Source organism: Pleurodeles waltl, chromosome 6 (assembly GCF_031143425.1).
Source record: "Pleurodeles waltl isolate 20211129_DDA chromosome 6, aPleWal1.hap1.20221129, whole genome shotgun sequence".
Classification (NCBI taxonomy): domain Eukaryota; kingdom Metazoa; phylum Chordata; class Amphibia; order Caudata; family Salamandridae; genus Pleurodeles; species Pleurodeles waltl.
Genome location: NC_090445.1, coordinates 90,413,020 through 90,435,568, shown reverse-complemented (window position 1 = coordinate 90,435,568; position 22,549 = coordinate 90,413,020).

Here is a 22,549-nt window from a genome sequence, read left to right as displayed (position 1 = left end):
GTGTTGACCACCAGGTGGCGCTTCCAAGAATTCCCATAATTATTATTAGAGCACTAATGGCGGGGCTGCCCAGAGATCATTTGGGGTGTATGTATTCATATATATTTCCTTGTGTGTGCTCCATGGCCTCTGAATCCCTGAACGGAGATGCAGGGCAATCATATATGTTCGACCTGGAGGGGATATACTACCCCAGGTCTTTGGAATGGGCCCCAGACACTAATGTGGCTGAATACGTGGCAAGCAATATCCGCCAACCCCTCGAGAAATACATTAGAGGATGCCTCAGAGCGTAATGCCCTAGGCCATCGCTGAATGGAAAGGTGGCGGCCATGCCGGACATCGATGCCAAGATGTTTACTTTCTTTAACAAGTGCATCTGTGACCATAAGAAAGGCATCAACTGTTCCTGGAGAGCTTGATAGAGCAAGCTTCTGGATGTGCTAGGGCCCCTCACAAAGATTATCAAACTGACGGAACAAGCCAAATAATCAGAAGTCACTGTGTCTATAGACATAGGGGGTCATTCTGACCCTGGCGGCCGGTGACCGCCAGGGTCACCGACCACGGGAGCACCGCCAACAGGCTGGCGGTGCTCCCAAGGGCATTCTGACCGCGGCGGTTCAGCCGCGGCCAGAAAGGGTAAACCGGCGGTCTCCCGCCGGTTTACCACTGCCCTCCAGAATCCTCCATGGCGGCGGAGCGCGCTCTGCCGCCATGGGGATTCTGACACCCCCTACCGCCATCCTGTTCCTGGCGGGTCTCCCACCAGGAACAGGATGGCGGTAGGGGGTGCCGCAGGGCCCCTGGGGGCCCCTGCAGTGCCCATGCCATGGGCACTGCAGGGGTCCCCGTAAGAGGGCCCCACAAAGTATTTCAGTGTCTGCAAAGCAGACACTGAAATATGCGACGGGTGCAACTGCACCCGTCGCACCTTCCCACTACGCCGGCTCAATTCTGAGCCGGCGTCCTCGTGGGAAGGTAGATTTGCCCTGGGCTGGCGGGCGGCCTTTTGGCGGCCGCCCGCCAGCCCAGGGCAAATCTCAAAATACCCTCAGCGGTCTTGCGACCGCGGAGCGGTATTTTGACGGGGGAACATTGGCGGGCGGCCTCCGCCGCCCGCCAATGTTAGAATCACCCCCATAGTAGCTGGATGGACACCGAGGGCCGTCTGCCTCCTGGGGAACGCAACCTGCATGTTGGAGGCAGAGAGGAGGAGAGATCTGTCCTCATCAAGATCGACCCCAAACTGGGGGAGCTTACAACTTCAGAAGGTGGTGCCATAGCACAAGGAAACCTTTTTGACAAGCCATTTGTTAAGGAATTAGGGACATTTGTCTCACCCTCCTCAGCCCTTGACAAAGCTCAGCCATCAATCAGGAAGATCTTCCCTGGGAAGGTTTTTGCAGTGGCAGGAAGAGGCAGGGGACGCTCCTCAGGCCAATCGTACCAATAAGGTCCCCCCAAAAGCCAATTCAAAAGAAACCAATGGATGAAATGCTAGCTGACAGGGACCCTTCTATCCAAATTGGGGCTCAGGGCGAGGAAAAGGCTACAGAGGTGGCAGAGGCTGTGATACCACCCCAAGAGGAAATTCTGATAAGCAATCCTCTTTCTTCCCCTCAAGACCTAGGGGGGACATTAAGGTTATTTGTTCACAATTGGGAAACATAACAACAGACTTCTTGGTCCTTCAGACAGTCAGCGACTATCACATAGAGGTTTACAGGTCCCCAGTTCAAGTGGGACGCCACGACCTCTGGTTTTTTTGACCGAGGAAGCACACCTAATAGACTCAGAGGTAAGAGATCTTCTGGAAGAAGAGGTGATTTACAGAACACTACTACACCCACACGGGTTCTTGAGCAACCTGTTTCTTGTGCAGAAAAAAGACAAAGGCTTCAGACCGATCATCAACTTGAAAGAGTTCAACAAATGGTTAGTATGTCGGCATTTCAAGATGGAGGGCATCCATCTTCTGAGGGATATGTGACTGGGTGGTCAGATTGGACCTCAAGGACGCCTATTTTTCGGTGCCCATTTACCTACCACTTTGGAGATTTCTCCAATTCCCCTGGCAGGATTGGATCTACGAATTCCGGGCTCTCCCTTTCGGTCTCTCATCAGCTCCCTGGTGCTTCATAAATCTACTTCAATGGTGGTGGAGACCCTGCGCACCGGGGGGGGGGTACAAATGATAATATATTTGGACAACATCCTACTGATGGATCAATACCCAGTCCAATCTCATGTACAATTTGGACATGACTATTGTACTACTACAGGACCTGGGCTTTGTTATCAACAAAAGCAAGTCTCAACTGATTCCGAGTCAACAGATGACGTTCCTGGCATGTCATTCGAAGCATCGCTGAGTCTTCTGACCTCCAAGATATCCAACATGAAGAAAGAGCTCTTAATGGTCCTGAGATGAGATAGAATTTCACTGAGACAACTAGCCGGGACAGTGTGACTCCTCTCGTTGTCTATTCAGGCTATGTTCCTGGGACCACTACACTATCGGGCCCTTCAGAGACTGAAGGCTAGTTACCTTTGAAGAGGTCTAACCTGTTTGTAACTGATATCTCTGTCATCCAATGCCAGGACGGAACTCCAGTGGTGGATCAACCACATGAAAGTCTGGAATGGCAGAGCGATCTTTGGGATGAAGCTAGATATGGTAATAAAGTCGGATGCCAGCTGCCAGGGCTGGGGAGCCAGATGCTGCGAAATATTCGTGGAAGGCAGGCGGTCGCAAGAGGAGTTGAATCTCCACATCAACTGTCTGGAACTCCTGGCAGGATCATTCACAATCAAATCCCTCAAGGTGTCCTGCTGTGTATTACTGAAGATGGACAACATCTCAGCAGTCCAGTATGTTACCCAGCTGGGAGAGACATGGTTGAAGATCCTGTTGGGTCTTCCGAAGGACTTCTGCCACTACTGCCTGCAGAAACAGATCTCAGTAACAGTAGAGTACCTACCAGTCATCAACAAGATGATCGGGGACTGGAACTCCAGGAACTTCATGGACAGCAGTGACTGGCATCTGGACCCCAACATGTTCCTGGCTCTCATGGACAGGTGGGGCCTGTAAAACATGGGTCTCTTTGTATTCAGAATGAACCGGAAACTAACATGATATGTGAGCTGCTGTCCAGACCAAGAAGCCAAAACGGTGGGCACTTTCCTCCAGGATTGGTAAAAGCATAATTCATATGCCTTTCCACTGTTCATGATGATTTCACAAGTGACGGCTCAGGTATGGAGACAGAGGGCATAGCTGATCCTTACAGACACTGATCTAGAAGTCCCAGGGATGGTTCCCAACACTGTTGGAACTATCATAGGACCTCCAGATAGCACTGCCCTCGTTACCTTTGATCCTCAGGGATCCTCTGAGACAACCTCATTCCCTGGTCCTTCAAGATCACTTAACCCTCATGGCATGAAGGATTTTCGGCAACGCTGGAAGGATGATCACAGTTCAAAGGAAGCTACTGAATTCATCCAATAGGCATGGGCCTTGGGCACCACCAAGAGATGGCGCTCAGCTTAGAGACAATGGCACCATTGGTGTTTGGAGAGGCATCTGGATCACTTGGTGGCGGAGGTTACACACATCTTAAACTTTCTGGCCAAAGTAGCGCAATCAAGTCTGGCATATCAAACATTAAATTCCTTTAGATTGGCCATCTCAGCCGGACACAATACCTTTGACAACGTTCCAGTGGGATAACATCGTTGGATATGTAAGCTCATGAAAAGAATTAGACTGAGCAAACCACCAGAACCTAGATATTGAGGTTAGTGGGATGTCAATTTGGTACTGCCGTTCCTTTTGAGCTGGCAGGACAACCAATATCTCTCCAGGAAAGAGCTTTCTGCGAAATTGGCCATTCTTTTATGCCTCATAGCCTGCAAAAGAGTATCAGATGTTAGAGCTTTTGATATACCAGCAAGGTTTTTTACCCCAGACTGAGTTACCTTCAGAATCTCCAGGAGACAAAGGTCAGTATCCTATCCTGCTTTTGCCAAAAACCCTTCACTGTGTGTGGTACGATGTATTAAGGCATACAAGGATATTACAAGTAGTTCCAGGCCAGCAGGTGACAGACAATTATTGATCACTCTCAGGAAACCCTTTAAGGCAGTTTCTTCCCGTTCCATCGCCAGGTGGGTACGCTGGGTTATGGCAGAAGCAGGTATTGATGTACTAAAATTGGTCGCTCATTCCACAAGACATACTATGGCATCTAAAGCCATTCGGGTAGGTGGAAGGCTGGAAGATATTATGAGTGTGTGGACTGGTCATCTGAATCGACTTTCAAGAGATTCTATTTCAAACCCATTTCGAAAGCCGCAGCCCTTGTGGTGAGTAAGCTTTGAACATGCATAATCCTCTCCTCTGGTCCTGACATAGAATGAAAAATGTCCTAGCCAACGAGAAGAAAGGTTTCAATTCTATCAAGGACATGGAGGCGAGAATTATCCCACCCTGAGCTATCAGAGAATGATCTCTTGACCCTCCCATGTAACTTTGTTACAGTAAGTATGACTATTGGGGAACAATTGCAGTTTAAATGTTGACGCTAAAGTTTAACTGAATTGCTATGATCAAACCACACTTTTTCTAACAGGATAAGCTTAAGCTCACTATAGATGTATTAGTATTCATACCTTGATAGATCTTTTTGCCATTCATTTCCCAGATTCATATGACCATTCACAATGGTTCTGACACCAGATTGTGAGTTTAGATTAAGACTGTGATTAGGAATCAGGTAATGAGACCTACCTTTGTACATTCCAGTTAATGATTAGAAGCTTGAATAGAGTGAATGGTTAATTTCTTGCGCTATAGGGTTTTTATTTTTTATTTTAGTGTTTTGTTAGCCCTTTATGGGCTATCTGAGACCGCGAGGGAGCCCTCAAGGGCTCCCCATCGGTACCTATACAGTATATTTATTTGTTTATTTATAGTTTTAAAAAATGTGATTTTAAAAATAAAACTCCCCTTACGGGCTACTTGCCACTGTGGGGGAAGCCTTAAGGCCTCTCCTGCGGTGCCATTGTTTCAGCAAGCAGAGACCTGCTTTGACAGGAGACAGCGATGAAAGCTCTGCTGTTTTACAGCGGGACCTACTTTAAAGGTCCCGCTGTCAAACAGCAGAGTGTTTGCTGTGGCTTGGCTACAGCTGCACAGCTGCAACAAGCCACGGCAAACAGCTATGTCCCGGGGGTGGGCAACCCAGGACATAGCAGGAGGCGGCCCTGAGGGGTGGCGGTCCCTAGGGCCATCAGTGGCTCCAAGTGGGGGACTTTGCAGTCCCCCTTCAACAAGGACATAGCTTTTGAGGGTTAGTACTCCCTGCGGTTTGGGGTCCCCAAAGGGACCCTCTTTCTTTTTTTAAATACTATATGTAACTATAACTTGTGCATTCCCCATGCACAGCTAATTACTCCACATTGATGACCTATTCTATGCCATCTTTCATAATCTCACTGCAACATTTGCAATAAAATTTTTGGTGGGACAACTGTGCATGGTGAGGGCGCAAGTTATAGTTACCTTAGGGTGCATGTTTTAGTTACTTGAAAAAATTCTAACTATAACTGCTGAATGTCTATGGTGTGGTACGAGTAAATTCAGAACCTAACTATAACGTCCCTGTAACCTTTGTTTCTTTTCAGTGAAAAAAATGTAATACATTTATTTAACATTGTAATATATATATGTCCTCCACAAAGCAGTCATGAGAACAAAGCTTCTGCCAGCGTTTAGCGGCTGACCGTATGCCTTATAGTTTACCTTCTCTACCAACCATCATCCTGCACACGGTGAATTCCAAGGTGCGCTTTTATTTAATTAAAATCAAAATGGCAACTGTCCAACGTGTTTTGACCAAACAGTCTTGATCACAAATGGCAAGTCCTCATTCAGTGTCTAATTTTATACCAAATGTCCACTGTGCCTATTGTGAGACATTGTGGAACTTGTAGTTGTGCGAATAAACATGCAGTGAAACCAAATAAAACAACCACATCAACAAATCTGTAATATAAACTTCAAACTTAAAGCAGTTGAGGGGGCAAAAATCAATATATAGCAGAAAAGTTGGTAATTATTAACATCGACAATGCTCCAAAACGGAAATTAGGCATTTATATATTATTATTATTATTATTAGGATTTATAGAGCGCATGGCTACCCGGAGGCTTCCCAGCGCTGATGCAGGACCATTAAACAGGCAAAAGAAGAAGAAAGAAAAAAAAGAGAAAGCTGAAAAACTATAGAGGGAACAGTAAAGTCTTCAAATTTTTACAAAAGGAAAGTTCTGAGTTCTCTAACCGTAGTTCCAGTGAGAGGGAATTCCATAGATTAGCTGCTTTAAAAGCAAAGGAACTGCCTCCCCATCTTGCTTTCTTGACACAACAGATGTTAATTAAAGAAGCAGATGAGGATCTAAGTGATCTCTGAGGAATATAGGGAGATATGATCTGCCTAAGAAAAGCCGGACTCTTATAATGAAGTGCCCGATAAACAAAACACATGGCTTTAAAAATGAACACGTTGTTCAGTGGGAAGCTAATGGAGAGAGGCCAGGGCTGCTTTGGCAGAATGATGTCTGGGAATGTCCAACAGTATGAGGGCAGTAGCATTTTGTACCACCTGCAATCTCTTTAAGACATAGGATGGAGAGCTCATAAATAGAACATTCCCATAATCTAGACATGACAATATAAGAGCCTGAATGATAAGTCTTTTATCCAGAAAGGGGAGGAATGTAAAGATTTTCCTGAAAGTCTTTAACAGACTAAAACAGGTAGCTGCAAGTTTTTTAGAGTGACATTCCATCGTAAGACGGGAGTCCAGCAAAAATCCTAAACTTCTTATATTGTCTTTAGGCGGGGGGAGGTCTTTTAATCCTACTGGGACTGGAGCGGGGGACTTGAGGAGGGATAAGTTCCCTACCAACATAACCTCTGTTTTCTCATCATTGAGCTTAAGCATGCTGTCCGCCATCCATCTGGCAACGTCGGACAGACAGGATGATAAAGTAGCTTGTTCTGAATTGGTGTTGGTGGAAAAAGAGAAGACCAATTAGGTATCATCGGCATAGGGCACAAGGGATAGAACGTGGGGTTCCACAATCTTTGCCAAAGGGGCCATATAAATATTAAAAAGTGTAGGGCTCAAAGACGAGCCCTGTGGAACCCCACAGGTGAGAGGAAAAATGTTAGAAAAGTATGTTCGATCAAGGACTTGAAAAGTCCTCTGACTCAAATAAGAGGAGAACCATTTAAGGCTGGTACCCTCAATTCCTATTTGAGAAATTCTGTGAAGTAAGATCTTATGATCCACAGTGTCAAAAGCGGCACTCAGGTCAAGTAGAATGATTGCTGCATATCCACCCGAATCTAGGCGTTGTCAAGTGTCTTCAGTAACAGCCAGTAGGGCAGTTTCTGTGCTGTGTTGTGGTCTGAATCCCATTTGGGTGTTATGAAGAAGATTATGCTCCTCAATGAAGCCTGACAGTTGATTGTTAATGTGTTTCTCGATTATTTTTGATGATATAGAGAGAAGAGCAATTGGTCTGTAGTTACAGAGTAGTGTTGTATCTAGACTATTTTATTTTAGTAGGGGCTTGACAAAAGCATGTTTCCAGTGTTGCGGTAAATGCCCAAGAGAAAGAGAGTCATTAAGAACATTGGTTAGCTCAGGCGTCATAGCATCCAATCCTAAGGCTAAAATGGATGGGGTGTACGGGTCCAAAGGAGATCCAGATTTTATGGAGCAAAGGTAATTACCTACTAGGTCTTCCCCCGGGGGCTGAAAACTGAGGGTAACGCTCTAGAAGACTGGGAATCAACATAAGCGGCTAACTTAGCCTCATTCAAGGAACAGCTAGGGAAAGTTGCCTGAATTTCAGAAATGTTCTTTTGGAAGAAACAGGCTAACTCATTACTGTGTTCCTTAGAGCCTTCCGTTACATTACTGGGGGAGGGAGACTGAGTCAATTCCTCAAACATTAGAAAGATCTATCTAGGGGAATGGGAGTGTCCTAGAGGTATAAAATAATGCCTGTGCAACCTTAATTTCCATATGGAAGGATCTAATCACATTCCTGTAACCCATTTTCGAGACATAGTCATAAGTCTTCCTCCACTTCCTCTCCATCCGCTTACATTCTTATTTTAAATGCAACAGATGTGGAGAGAACTAACGTGATTTCTTTTGGTGGGCAGTCCTGTAAATAGTCGTAGTTGGTAGAATAATGTCTAGGGACCTGGAAATCCACTTATCAAAACTGTCTGCTGTATAAGGCTAAAGAAAATAGGGGGAAGAAGGCAGGTTCTCTAGGGTGGCCATCCAATCCTTACTGTTCAATTTTGACCACTGGCATACAGTTAACTTACTAGGGGGGTTGGTGGATTGGAGAAGGCGATTTGGGGAGTAGGACTGCGACTGAAAAATTATCTGACCAGATCAAGGGAAGAGGGGCCTGAGCTGATAGATTTGGAAGATTACTAAAGACCAGATTAATTGTATGGCCTCTGAGATGAGTGGGGCCAATTATCAATTGTGTCAGGTCTAGAGCTGCTAAAACCATAAGTAACGTTTTGGCAGAGAAATATCCAGTTTTTGTATCTTAAATCAGTAACCAATACTATAATAAAAGTCAACAATGTGAACTGATGGCAAAATATTGCATTGTGAGAATTTGAGCTAGTGATGGTATAGTACCCTTTTACTCATCACCACAATTTTTGATCCATCTGTTGTCGAATGCCCAATAAGTTCTTAAATCTCTTGTATCATGTATTCCTACACAAAGCCCCCTTTCCATTAGAAACAGAAAACAACATGTTATATTATAAGCATGAATACACTGCTAAAGAATTACTGATTCGTTCAACCCTATACTGTACGAAAGTACCCTCTTTTTAGCATGACTACCCCCACTATTTGCCTGCTATTAAAGTGCTCAGACTGTTTTTACTGGAATACTGCTAACCAGCACCCCAGTGATTGTGCTTTCTCCCTCCAAATGTTGTTACCTTGTACTTTTGTGCACTCCACAATTGGCATACTGGTGTCCCCTTATAAGTCCCTAGTATATGGTACTTAGGTACCCACAGACCTGGGAAACCAGTGGTTCCCCATGGGCTGCAGAATGTTTTGTGCCACCCATGGGAGCCCATGCAAAATGTGTCTGCAGGCCTGCCATTGCAGCCCACATGAAAAGGTGCATACACCCTTACACTACAGGTCACTGCACCAGGTTACTGCAAGTCACCCCTATGGAAGGCCCTCCTAGCCCACAGGGCAGGGTGCAGGTCCCTGTGTGTGAGGGCAATCCTGCATGAGCAGAGGTGACCCTACGAACTCAAGTTCTATTGCACTAGACTTCGTAAGTACAGGGAAGCCATTTTACCCATGTACTGGACACAGCTACATAATGATAACTCAGAATCTGGGCATGTTTGGTATCAAACATGTTGGAATCATACCCCAATACAGCTGCCAGTATTGGTTGCATGATTCCATGCACTCCGGGGGCTCCTTAGAGGACGCCCCAGTAATGCTCCTAACAGTCCTCCAGGGTTTTCTAGGCAGCCCGCACTGCTGTAACCCTTCAGGCAGGTTTCTGCCCTCCAGCTGTTTGACTGGCTGAGGCAGGGAAAGGCAGAACAATAGATTTTCTGTGGGAGTGGGGAGGCAACACCCTCTCCCTTGGAAATATGTGTTACAAGACTTGGGAGGGATAGCTTCCCCAAACCACCGGTTTGCTTTTAAGGGCACATTTGGTGCCCTCCTTGCATAAACCAGTTTGCACCAGCTCAGGGACCCCAGGGGTAGTGCCCAGAGCTCCTCCAGGTGGCCACTCGATTCTGCTATCTTGAAACCAAGATGGGCAGAGACCCCTGGGAGCATCTGAGTGGCCAGGTCAGGCAGGTGATGCTAGAGACCCCTCCTGATAGGTGGTCACCATGCAAGGTGGCCAAACCCACTTTTAGGGCTATTTACGGACTTGCAAGTGGATCCCCAGATTTGACGTACAAGACTCCACCAGGACTCCTCTTCATTGTTTACTTGTGTTCCTGTCCACTGGAACCGCGATTGGACACTTCGGGAACCGACAAGACTGCAGCTCCTGAGATGACCTCGTTGTGCGACATTGTTTCCCTGGGTCCTTCCAGCAACCTCAACATTTCTCTGGCTGTGCATCCTCTGGGGTCTAAAAGACTGCAGTTGCACTAGGAAGCAAGAAGGAATCTTACTTGGAATGAAGGAGTCACTCCCCTGCATCTGCAGGCACCTACAGCAACAACGTCCGGCTGCGTGGATCTGCTCTCCTCTGAAACTGTGTGGATTTTGCATTTCAGGTAGTGGTCTGGAGTGGTCCCCTTGGTCCTCTCTGCCAGCTGTCCAACATGGGAGACGGTGAGCGCTTGCCTGTCCTTGCAGGACAGTATCCCTGTGCACTGCAACCAACTCTTGCAGCAGCCAAGGCTTGTTGTCTCCTGCTCCAAGGGATATTCAGGCTCTGAGTAGCCCTGGCACCCTGCACTTTGTCCTTGCAAGGACAGTCGCTACTCTGCTGCTCCAGCAACGTGCGACTCCCCTCCAGGTGAGCTGATTGGGTCTCACTGCAACCTACTGTGCCTGCGGCCAGTGAGTTGCCTGTGGGGACTGGGACTGCTTCTGCTGACTCTCCTGCTGAATGCTGAGGGTCAGCCCAGACTCCCCTCCAAGGGTCGAGTAGCTGGAGTTTGCTAGTCCTCTTCAGCCTTGCAATTCGTTTGCCTCTTCTTGCATTTGCCAAGGATTATTGAAGGTTCTCCTAAACCACTGACCACATGTGACCCACGACCAACGTGGGACACCATATGCACTGCTCCAAGGACACCTCTGCATCTCCTGAACTCCACAGCTCGTCTTCTTCCCACATCGAGCTGGATCTTTATCCACAGAAGGGTGGGTAGTGTCTCCTGCCCCAACTGGACACTCCATTGTGGACAGGACTCTGTCCCCTTCTTTTGCAGGTCCTCTACTTCCAGAATCCAGCTTTGGTTTCCTCTGGCCTGGTCCTGTTTTTGCACAATCCATTTTCTAAGCCCTCTTGTTAGTCCTTGGGAAAACCAGGTACTTCCCTCTGCTCTCCTGGTCGCTGGGGGTCACTAAGGTACTCACCTCTTCGGGTCCCAAGTTCTTCCAGCTCCCCTCTAACTACTCCATACCTTTGGGTGGGGGACTTCACGTTGCATTCCACTATTTTAGTATATGGTTTGGCACACCTTTACAAAACACAGCCACATTGGACAATTCAAAATACACACACCTGATACACATACACACACCACTCCCACACACACATTACAATATAAAACACACACCCACATCACCCACAAACCCCTATGACAAAAAATCTTGAAAGAAGGCCAGAGAGAGACACCACCAGCAAGAACAACAGCATCCACAGGCACACAATACCATCACCCACAGAACTTCCGCGCACCTCACACAACACACCACTACATATCAGCACACTTATCACCACACAATCCACCCCACACATCACCTACACCACTCCATGGCACGGCAAAAACACCCCAGGTTCTCGGAGGAGGAGCTCAGGGTCATGGTGGAGGAAATCGTCTGGGTAGAGCCACAGCTATTCGGATCACAGGTGCAGCACACCTCCATTGAAAGGAAGATGGAGCTATGGCGCAGAATAGTGGACAGGGTCAACGCAGTGGGACAGCACCCAAGAAATCGGGAGGACATCAGGAAGAGGTGGAACGACCTACGGGGGAAGGTGCGTTCCGTGGTCTCAAGACACCACCAGGCGGTTCAGCGGACTGGCGGCGGACCCCCACCTCCTCACCCACAACTAACAACATGGGAGGAGCAGGTCTTGGTGATTCTGCATCCTGAGGGCCTCGCAGGAGTAGGCGGAGGAATGGACTCTGGTAAGTCAAATTTTAACCATTACATCCCCCACCCTACCTGCATGCTATCACATACCCCCACCCTCACCCCCAGCACCCCAACTCCTCACATAGGCCCCAACATCACAAACCACCCATCCCACCACCAAGCCCTGCATGCAACAACAGAGCATGGACACCCATCACTAAAGCATGCCCACTGCACATACCCATACAACCCCCTAAACCACCATCACACAAGCTCCCACACAGGAATACAAGCAATGGGGTACACGCTCACCCACCCATTGCACACCAGGACACATACAGATGTAATAACCATCCTTTTATACCCCTGCAGGACCCCTGCCCAACATCACCGGACAGGAGGGTCCACACATGTCCACACCACCAACAGAAGAGGCCCACAGTGATGACAGCACCTCCGTCCAACTGGATCTAGATGACCAGCCCGGCCCGGCCCGTCGTGGACCTCTGGACAGTCAGTTCCCCTCACACTGGCACAGGCCATCACAGACCTTCCCCCCTCTGGAAACACCAGCACAGCACCCACCCAGCGGGTCCATACCTCCGTCCCCAGGACACGTCAATCAGCTGTGTGTCCACCACTACAGGGAACCCAGGATAACCCACCACCCCAACAACAACAGGGACCTGGGGGCAGTGGTAGTGGGCACACGGTCCAGGGGACGGAGGCCCAGGAACACAGGGGAACTGGGAGGGCTGCTGTGCGACAGGGGGCGGACAGGCCAAGGGAACCCACTCTCCACGAGGCCCTCTCCTCCATCATGGGAGCCTATCACCACTCCCAGGAGACGATGGCAACAGTACTGGCCAAGTTTCAGGAGACCCAGCGCCTTCAGGAGGAACAGTATATGGGCTTTAGGGAGGAACTCAGAACCATCAGCTCCACCCTGGGCACCATCGTAGGGGTGCTGAAGGAACTCGTGAACACCAGGAGGGACACTGTGGCACTACAAGGGGCCCCTGACACTAGCATGGACGATGAACTGCCCACCACCTCCGCCGGCGCTAGTGGACAGGACGCCCCGCCACAGAACCACCACACCAGCACCTCACCCCCTGCAGAGGGAGAACCACCCCGCAAATGGTCCCTGAGATCTAGGACAAAGACAGAGCACGATGCCAAGACCCCCGCCAAGAAATGAGACCACCCTGATTGTCATCCTACTGTCCCACTTTGTCACCCTGTCCATACTTAAACTGCCCAACCTCCACTTCCTATGCCCCTTTGGGCAATGCACCTGTGAGACTAATAGACTGGACTCTGTCATGGACATTCCTCCGCCATCACCCCTCCCATTTCACTACCCACTCCAATAATGAGCACTTAAATAAATACACTTAAAACACAAAACAATCTGCAGTCTGTCTGTTATTTCGAAATAGTGTATTAGCAATTACAGTGACAAAAAGCTCTTTCAATTGTAATGTCAACATACCTATGTCACACATCTCAAGTCCATGAGGAATCAAAGCAGATGTCACACAGTGGGACCACATCTGTGAAATCGTAAGGGAAAGTGACAACTCAGTGACCATACACTGGGTGAAAACAACAGACAGTAGAGAGGTAGTAGTGTTTAAGTACATGTAGTAGGCAGGTCTGTACTCTTGCCTGTGTCTCACTGGAAATATTGCTGGATCACTGAGTCCCTGTTGTTCATGTCTCCTTCCGCTGCTTCCTCTTCTTCACTATCCACAGGCTCCACAGCTGCAACAACACCGCCATCTGGACCATCCTCCTGCAGAAAAGGCACCTGTCGTCGCAATGCCAAGTTATGAAGCATACAGCAGGCCACGATGATCTGGTACACCTTCTTTGGTGAGTAGAGTAGGGATCCACGTGTCATATGGAGGCACAGGAACCTGGCCTTCAGGAGGCCGAAGGGCCGCTCGATCACCCTCCTAGTTCGCCCATGGGCCTCATTGTAGCGTTCCTCTGCCCTTGTCCTGGGATTCCTCACTGGGGTCAGTAGCCATGACAGGTTGGGGTAACCAGAGTCACCTGCAAATGGCGAGGGACAAGTGTTAGACACACACTAACCTGTATGATAACCCCAGACCCAGACAACCATTCCCACTGTCTTGCTTCCAGGTGCTCACTTAATAGCTACACACAGTGCCTCTGGAGTTGCCCCATCACAGAAGGGATGCTGCTATTCCGCAGGATGTAGGCGTCATGCACTGAGTCAGGGAAGTTGGCATTCACATGGGAGATGTACTGGTCTGCCAAACATACCATCTGTACATTTATAGAATGATAACTCTTCCGGTTTCTGTACACCTGTTCACTCCTGTGGGGGGGGGGACCAAAGCCACATGGGTCCCATCAATGGCACCTATAATGTTGGGGATATGTCCCAGGGCATAGAAATCACCTTTCGCTGTAGGCAAATCCTTCACCTTAGGGAACACGATGTAGCTCCGCATGTGTTTCAGAAGGGCAGACAACACTCTGGATAATACGTTGGAAAACATAGACTGGGACATTCCTGATGCTATGGCCACTGTTGTTTGAAATGACCCACTTGCTAGGAAATGGAGCACTGACAGCACCTGCACTTGAAGGGGTATTCCTGTGGGATGGCGGATTGCTGAAATCAGGTCTGGCTCCAACTCGGTACACAGTTCCTGGATTGTGGCACGGTCAAGCCTGTATGTGATTATGACATGTCGCGCCTCCATTGTCGACAGGTCCATCAACGGTCGGTACACCGGAGGATGCCGCCATCTCCTCACATGTCCCAGCGGACGGTGCCTATGAAGGACAACAGCGAGTACAGAGTCAAACAACTCAGAGGTACGTACCCACAGTTTACACAGAACACCAATCATACACAAAAGTGGCCTGTATGTGTGTTGAGTCTAGGCCTAGGTATGTGTGACGCAGTTGGAAATGAAGCCATGTGGGCCCCTGAAATGGCGGCTGCCTGACCTCTAAAGTGGGACAATGGGATGTGAGGTAACTGCGCTGGCATTGTACACTGTCGCGGTAGGCTGTCGAAGACTGCGGCGCAATGCTGCGTTGGTTAACATTGGCCCCTATGGGTCCCAGGAGCCAATGACGATGTGCGCCGGCGGTGACGGTACGCACCGCCACAGACATGACTGCCATTTTCTATCTGTTCAATCACTCGATACCTGATCTTTGATAGGAGAGGACCTACACTGCAAGTGCTGCTGTGACCTCGGTCTGGAAGAGACAATGGCTCGAGTGTCTGGGGAAAGGGCCCCTGCCTTCGCATCGGAGGAGTTGGAGAAGCTCGTGGATGGGGTCCTACCCCAGTACACGCTACTCTACGGTCCCCCAGACAAACAGGTGAATACACTGTGAGCATGCTGTATGGGCTATGACTATGTGGGGTGGGGTAGTTGAAAGATGGGTGGGGGGAGATTGAGGCGTGCATTAAACGACGGAGAGTGCATGTGCATCATGGCAAGGGTAGGGATGGGGGCCAATCACTTTGACGGTGCAGTTGGTAATAACTACTCTTTTTCCCCTGTACATTTCATGTAGGTCAGCGCCCACCAGAAAAAAGATATTTGGCGTGCCATCGCCAAGGACGTACGGACCCTGGGGGTCTACCACAGACGGAGCACCCACTGCCGTAAAAGATGGAAGGACATTCGCCGCTGGAGCAAGAAGATGGCGGAGGCTCAGCTGGGGATGGCCTCCCAACGTGGGAGGGGTGCCCGTCGCACCATGACCCCGCTGATGTTCCGGATCCTGGCGGTGGCGTACCCGGAGTTGGATGGGCGCTTGAGGGCATCACAGCAGACACAAGGGGGAGAGTACACTCTCATTCTGCTGACTTTGCGCGCAGTGGAGTTGTCTGGGTGGGGGAGGTGGACTGTGGGTTTCCCTAGGCCAGGGCGAGTTCTGTAGGCAAGGCCCCTCCATAAGGCAGCCCGCTCACCCAGGAGGGTGGGCATCACCTTCGCCCCAGGCACATCAGGCCCTGCCCCAGTCACCCCTGCTGCCCTCAGTGAGGAGGCCATTGACCTCCTCAGGTCCCTCACTGTTGGGCAGTCTATCATTTTGAATGCCATCCCGGGTGTAGAGAGGCAGTTGCAACAAACTAATGCATTCCTGGAGGGCATTCATTCTGGTCAGACGGCCCTTCACCGAGCTTTTCAGACTCTGGCCTCAGCACTAATGGCAGCCATTGTCCCCGTCTCTAGCCTCCCCCCTCCAACTTCCTCCACCCAGACCCAATCCCCTCTACCTCAGCCCATCCCAAGCACACCTACAGACCAACATGCACACACGTCAACACCCAAGGGTAGTTCAGGCAAACATAAGCACCACACCTCCCACAGGCATTCACGCAAGCATCACACACATGCAGACACACCAACATCCACTGCCTCCACTGCCTCCACTGTGTCCCCCTCCTCCCTCCCAGTGACGTCTACACTCACACCTGCATGCACTACCTCTACAGCCACTACATCCCTCTCCAGCACACCCACCACCACCACACCCCGCTCACGTGCAGTCACCACCCCCACTACCATTCACACGTCCCCTGTGTCCTCTCCCAGTGTGTCTGTGACGCCCCCTCCCAAGATACACAAACGCAGGCACACACCCACCCAACAGCCATCCACCTCATGACAGCTCCCAGCGCATGCACCTTCACCCAAAGTCACCAAACGTACACCTCTTACAACCACCACCTCATCCCCCACTCCCAAACCCCCTCCAGCTACCCGTCCCAGTGTGTCCCAAAAACTTTTCCTGCCCACCCTTGACCTCTTTCCCACACCTCCCCCACCCCGTCCATCTCATAGGTCCAGAACTAGCACCTCAGCCACAACATCTCTGGGAACCTGTGGTGCCTGTAGTCACCGGAATCTGGAGTGCACCGGCCACCAGGGCAGCCAGTGTGGCACAGAGCCACAGCACAGACAGTCCCCCACCTGTGAAGCATCAGAAGTTGGCCAGTGCCCGGCGGGAGAGGGGGAAAACTCCAGCCACCAAAGCCGCTCCCAGGGGTCCCAGTGGGAGTGTGGAGTCAGCTGTGACACCTTCCAAGGTGGGGAAGGGCCACAAGAAACCTGGCAAGTCTGGTAAGAGCAGCACGGCGGAGAAGACCGCCATCATCCCCGCTGCCCAGGAGGCCAGCACCAGCCCTGCTGCCCAGGAGGCCACCGCCAGCACCAGCCCAGCTGCCCAGGAGGCCACCACCAGCACCAGCCCAGCTGCCCAGGAGGCCAGCACCAGCCCAGCTGCCCAGGAGGCCATCGCCGGCACCAGCCCAGCTGCCCAGGAGGCCGCCGCCAGCACCAGCCCAGCTCCCCAGGAGGCCACCGCCAGCACCAGCCCAGCTGCCCAGGAGGCCACCACCAGCACCAGCCCAGCTGCCCAGGAGGCCACCGCCAGCAAAAGCACGGTTGGGCCATGAAGGACCGCCAGCAAAAGCCCCGTTGGGCCATGAAGGACTGCCAGCAAAAGCCCCATTGGGCCATGAAGGACCGCCAGCAGCTGAGACCGTTCAATGGAGACCGCAATCTCAAGCACCGCTGAACAGGGCACCGCCGTCTCAAGCACCGCTGCACAGGGCACCGCCATCTCAAGCACCGCTGAACAGGGCACCGCCGTCTCAAGCACCGCTGAACAGGGCACCGCCGTCTCAAGCACCGCTGAACAGGGCACCACCGTCTCAAGCACAGCTGCACAGGGCACCGCCGTCTCAAGCACCGCTGCACAGGGCACCGCCATCTCAAGCACCGCTGAACAGGGCACCGCCGTCTCAAGCACCGCTGGCCCATGAGCGGCAAGGGCACTGACACAACTGAGTCCGTCACGGGGTGAATGATGCACTCTAGGCACCATGCCCCCTCCAGAACCAGTGGAGAAGGCATCCACTTGAGAGACTGTGGCTTTGCACTCCCCAGGATTGAACAGTGGGCAAACCACCCACTGTAGAGACTTGAGAGACTGTGACTTTGCACTCCTCAGGATGGAACAGTGGGCATCCCACCCACTGTAGAGACTTGAGAGACTGTGGCTTTGCACTCCCCAGGATTGAACAGTGGGCAACCCACCCACTGTAGAGACTTGAGAGACTGTGGCTTTGCAGTCCCCAGGATTGAACAGTGGGCATGTGGCCCCCTCGTGGATTTGTCGTCGTGCACTCAAGCGGCTGAGGTGCTCCCCTTTCCCTCCCCCTGAGGTGCCTGTTTAGTTGCTGTCTGATGCCCCTGCAGTGTTCTCTTCGTCATGGTCGGGGATCTTGTGTGGGCCTCGCCCATACCGTGTGGTCCCGGTGTTCCACGGACTTTCTTAGAACACTACCTGGACTACTATGCTTGGTATATATTATGTACATGGTGTATATATCTATTTCTGCCTACTTGCTTTTAATATATTACAATGGTTACACTCATTTTATATTGTCTTTGCATTCTTCCGGGGGGCTTGGGGGTGTAACTGTGATGTATTGATACGCATTAGTGTGTGTGTTGTAGTGGGTGAGGGTGTGGGTGGGGGTGTTGCGTGTGTGTGTGTGTCCCTGTTTTTTCCCTCCCCCCTCCCCTGTGTCGTAGGTGCAGTACTCACTGTGGTCTTCGCCGCAGGCGTTCGTGCTCCTGGTAGAGGAGCAAGAAGATGGGGGCTGGAGAAGTGTGAAGCTCTGGTTCCATGGCGTCCTCGTTCCTTGTGGTGTGTGTAGAGGTGAGCGTTTATCCTTCGGGATTCCTGTTTCCGCTGTGTTTTTATCCGCGGTGAATCCGCCCCGGAAAAGGTGGCGGATTGGCCTGTCATAATAGTGTGGGCGGTACATTGTCTCCCGCTGTCTGTTGGCGGTGAACGCCGCGCTGTTTGTTTGTACCGCTGTGGTGGTCGGAGTGTTAAAGTGGCTGTCTTTGTTGGCGGTTTCCGCCACGGTCGTAATTGCAATAAGCTTTGCATGTCTCCTAGATAAGTCTTGGCTGCTCATCCACAGCTACCACTAGAGAACCCTGGCTTCCCAGACACTGTCTTCATTCTGCAATAGGGCCCTGGTATAAGATGCCAACACTATAGGTGTCCACAACACACCAGTCCAGCTTCCTACATTGGTGGTGCAGCAGTGGGATAAGACACTTGCAATTGCCTTACCACTCTGTCATTTTTAACTGTTCACATGAAAGCCCAATACTAGACTATAGGGTACACTGCACTTAGTGATTAGGATCACCAGTCTGCTAGTTTGGGTAAGTTGGGGATCTGTCAAAGCCCTTTCTCCAAACTCTTAGGACGTCTAGTTACATAGAGTAGGTAGGTGCACCTGGGAGGATCACCTTGGAAATATATTGGAGGCTCTATAAAAAGTCAGGCCTCACTATCAAGGTATCAAAATGGCAGATAGGGCAGGAACCGTGTTTTATCTGGGCCACCCATGGACCAGATGGGGGGCAGATACAGTCACTCCAGGGCAAAATCCAGACAATCCTGTATTGGACTGCCCCTACTACTCAGACCCATGTCACAGCCTTCCTGGGCCTGACTGGGCACTATAGGAGGTTCATTACGAACCATGGCTCCATTGTAGCCTCCTTAAATGACCTCATATCCAAAAGTATGTCCAAGAAAGAATTATGGACAGCTAGCTCCCAAAAAGCTTTTGATGACCTGGAAACGGCCATGAGTTCTGCCCCCACTTTAAGAATCCCTGGCTACTCCAAGCAGTTCATTGTACCAACAGGTTTCCGAGGTCGAGCTAGGGACAGTACTCTCTCAACTAAATGATGAGGGCCAGGCAACCTGTATCTTTCATAAGCAGAAGGTTGACCCCCAGGGAAAAGTTTTGGCCAGCCATTGAGAGGGATGCCTTTGCTGCGGTCTTGGCCTTGAAGAAGCTGAGGCCATACATGTTCGGCACTCACTTCCTTGTTCAGACAGACCACAAGTACCTCCTATGGCTTAAGCAAATGAAAGGCGAACATCCCTAAATTTTGAGGTGGTCCATTTCCCTACAGGGAATGGACTGTACAGTGGAACATAGACCTGGGAGCAAGCACTCCACTGCAGATGGACTCTCCAGATATTTCCACTTAGACAATGAGGACTCAACTGGGCAAGATTAGACTTACTGTCTTTCGTTTGGGGAGGGGGTTGTGTTGGAAACTACCCTCTTTTTGGCATGGTTACCCCCACCTTTTGGCTGCTATCAGTGTGATTATACCTTTTTCACTGAGATCCTGCTAACCAGGACCCCAGTGCTTGTGTTCTCTCCCTCCAAATGTGGCTACCTTGGATTTTTTTGCACTCCAAAATTGGCATACTGGTATCCCCTTATAAGTCCCTAGTATATGGTACTTAGGTACCCAGAGCACTGGGACACCAGGGGTTCCCCATGGGCTGCAGCATGTATTGTGCCACCCATGGGAGCCCATGTAAAATGTGTCTGCAAGGCTGCCATTGCAGCTCGTGTGAAAAGGTGCATGCACCCTTTCACTACATGTCACTGCACCAGGCCACTGTAAGTCACTGCTATGGTAGGATCTCCTAGCCCAGAGGGCAGGGTGCAGGTCTGTGTGTGTGAGGGCACCCCTGCATGAGCAGAGGTGCCCCCATGAACTCCAGTTCCATTGCACTGGACTTTGTAAGTGCGGGGAAGCCATTTTACCCATGTACTGGACACTAGACACCTGTGTCCACCTACATATGGGTAACTCAGAACCTGGGTAGGTATGTTGGAATCATCCCCTACTACTGTTGCCATTATTGGCTGCATGATTCCATGCACTCTGAGGGCTCCTTAGAGGAACCCCCATTATTGCCCCTACCAGTCTTCCACGGTTTTCCAGGTAGTCCTCGCTGCTGCAGCCCTTCAGACAGATTTCTGCCCTCTCGCTGTTTGACCAGCTCAGGCAGGGGCAGGCAGAACAAAGGATTTCCTGTGGGAGAGGGGAAGCAACACACTCTTCCTTAGAATTTAGCATTACAAGGCTTGGGAGGGGTAGCCTCCCCAAGCCACTGGTTTGCTTTGAAGGGCACATTTGGTGCCCTCCTTTACACCATCTCAGGGACCCCCGGTTCCTGCTCTGGAACGAAACTGGACAAAGGAAAGGGGAGTGACTACTCCTCTGTCCATCACCACGCAGGGGTGGTGCCCAGAGCTCCTCCAGGTGGCCACTCGATTCTGCCATCTTGAAACCAAGATAGGTAGAGTCCCCTGGAAACATCTGAGAGGCCAGATCAGGCAGGTAAAGTCAGAGACCCCTTCTGATAGGTGGTCACAGTGCAAGGTGACCAAACCTCCTTTTTAAGGCTATTTAGGGATTCCCTTGCTGGTGGGTCTCCAGATTCGACATGCAAGATTCCACCAGGACTCCTCTGCATCGTTTACTTCTGCTTCTGGCCACTAGAACCGCGACTGGACACTTGAGAAACTGACAAGACTGAGACGACTTTGCCTTGCAACATTGTTTTCCTGGCTCCTTCCAGCAACTGCAACATTTCCGCAGCTGTGCATCCTGTGGGGTCTGCAAGACTTTAGCTGCACTAGGAAGCGAGAAGGAATCTCCCTTGGGGTGAAGCAGTCACTCCCCTGCATCTGCATGCACCTACAGCAACAACGTCCGACTGCATGGATCTGCTCTTCTCTGAAACTGCATGCATCCTGCATTACAGGTAGTGGTCTGGAGTGGTCCCCTTGGTCTTCTCTCCCTGCTGCCCAACTTGGAAGACAGTGAACAATTGCCTCTCCTTGCAGGACAGTACCCCTGTGCACCGTGACTCTTGCAGCAACCAAGACTTGTTGTCGCCTGCTTCAAGGGATCTTCAGGCTCCAAGTAGCCCCAGCCCCCAGCACTTTATCCTTGCAAGGACAGTCTCTCCTCTGCTGCTCCAGCGATGTGGGACTCCTCTCCAGGTGTGCTGATTGCACCTCACTGCAACCTACTGTGCCTGCTGTCAGTGGGTTTCCTCTGGGGACTGCGACTGCTGAGGGTTAGCCCAGACTCCCCTTGAAGGGTGGAGTCCCCTGGACCTTGCTGGTCCTCTTCAGCCTTCTCTTCTTTTGCCTCTTCTTCCATCTGCCAAGGTTTGTTGGTGGTTCTCCTAAACCACTGACCATCTGCGACCCACGACTGACGTGGGGCACCATCTGCACTGCTCCGAGGACTCCTCTGCAGCTCCTGGACTCCACAGCTGGTCATCTTCTTCCCCCATCGAGCCGGATCTTCACCCACAGAAGGGTGGGTAGTGGCTCTTGGCCCGAATGGACAGTCCATCGTGGACGGGACTCTGCCCCTTCTTTTGCTGGTCCTCTTCTTCCTGAATCACCTTTGGTTTCTTCTGGCCTGGTACTGTTCTTGCACAATCCATTTTCTAAATCCTCTTGTTAGTCCTTGGGAAAACGAGGTACTTATCTCTGCTCTCTTGGTCACTGGGGGTCACTAAGGTACTCACCTCTTGGGGTCCCGAGTTCTCCCAGCTCCCCCTAACTACTCCATACCTTTGGTTGGGGGCCTTCACTTTGCATTCTACTATTTGAGTAAATGGTTTGGCCCTCCCCTTAGGCCCTTACTATTTTCTACACTTCTTGTCAATGCTAGTTGTTTCTCTGCTAATTT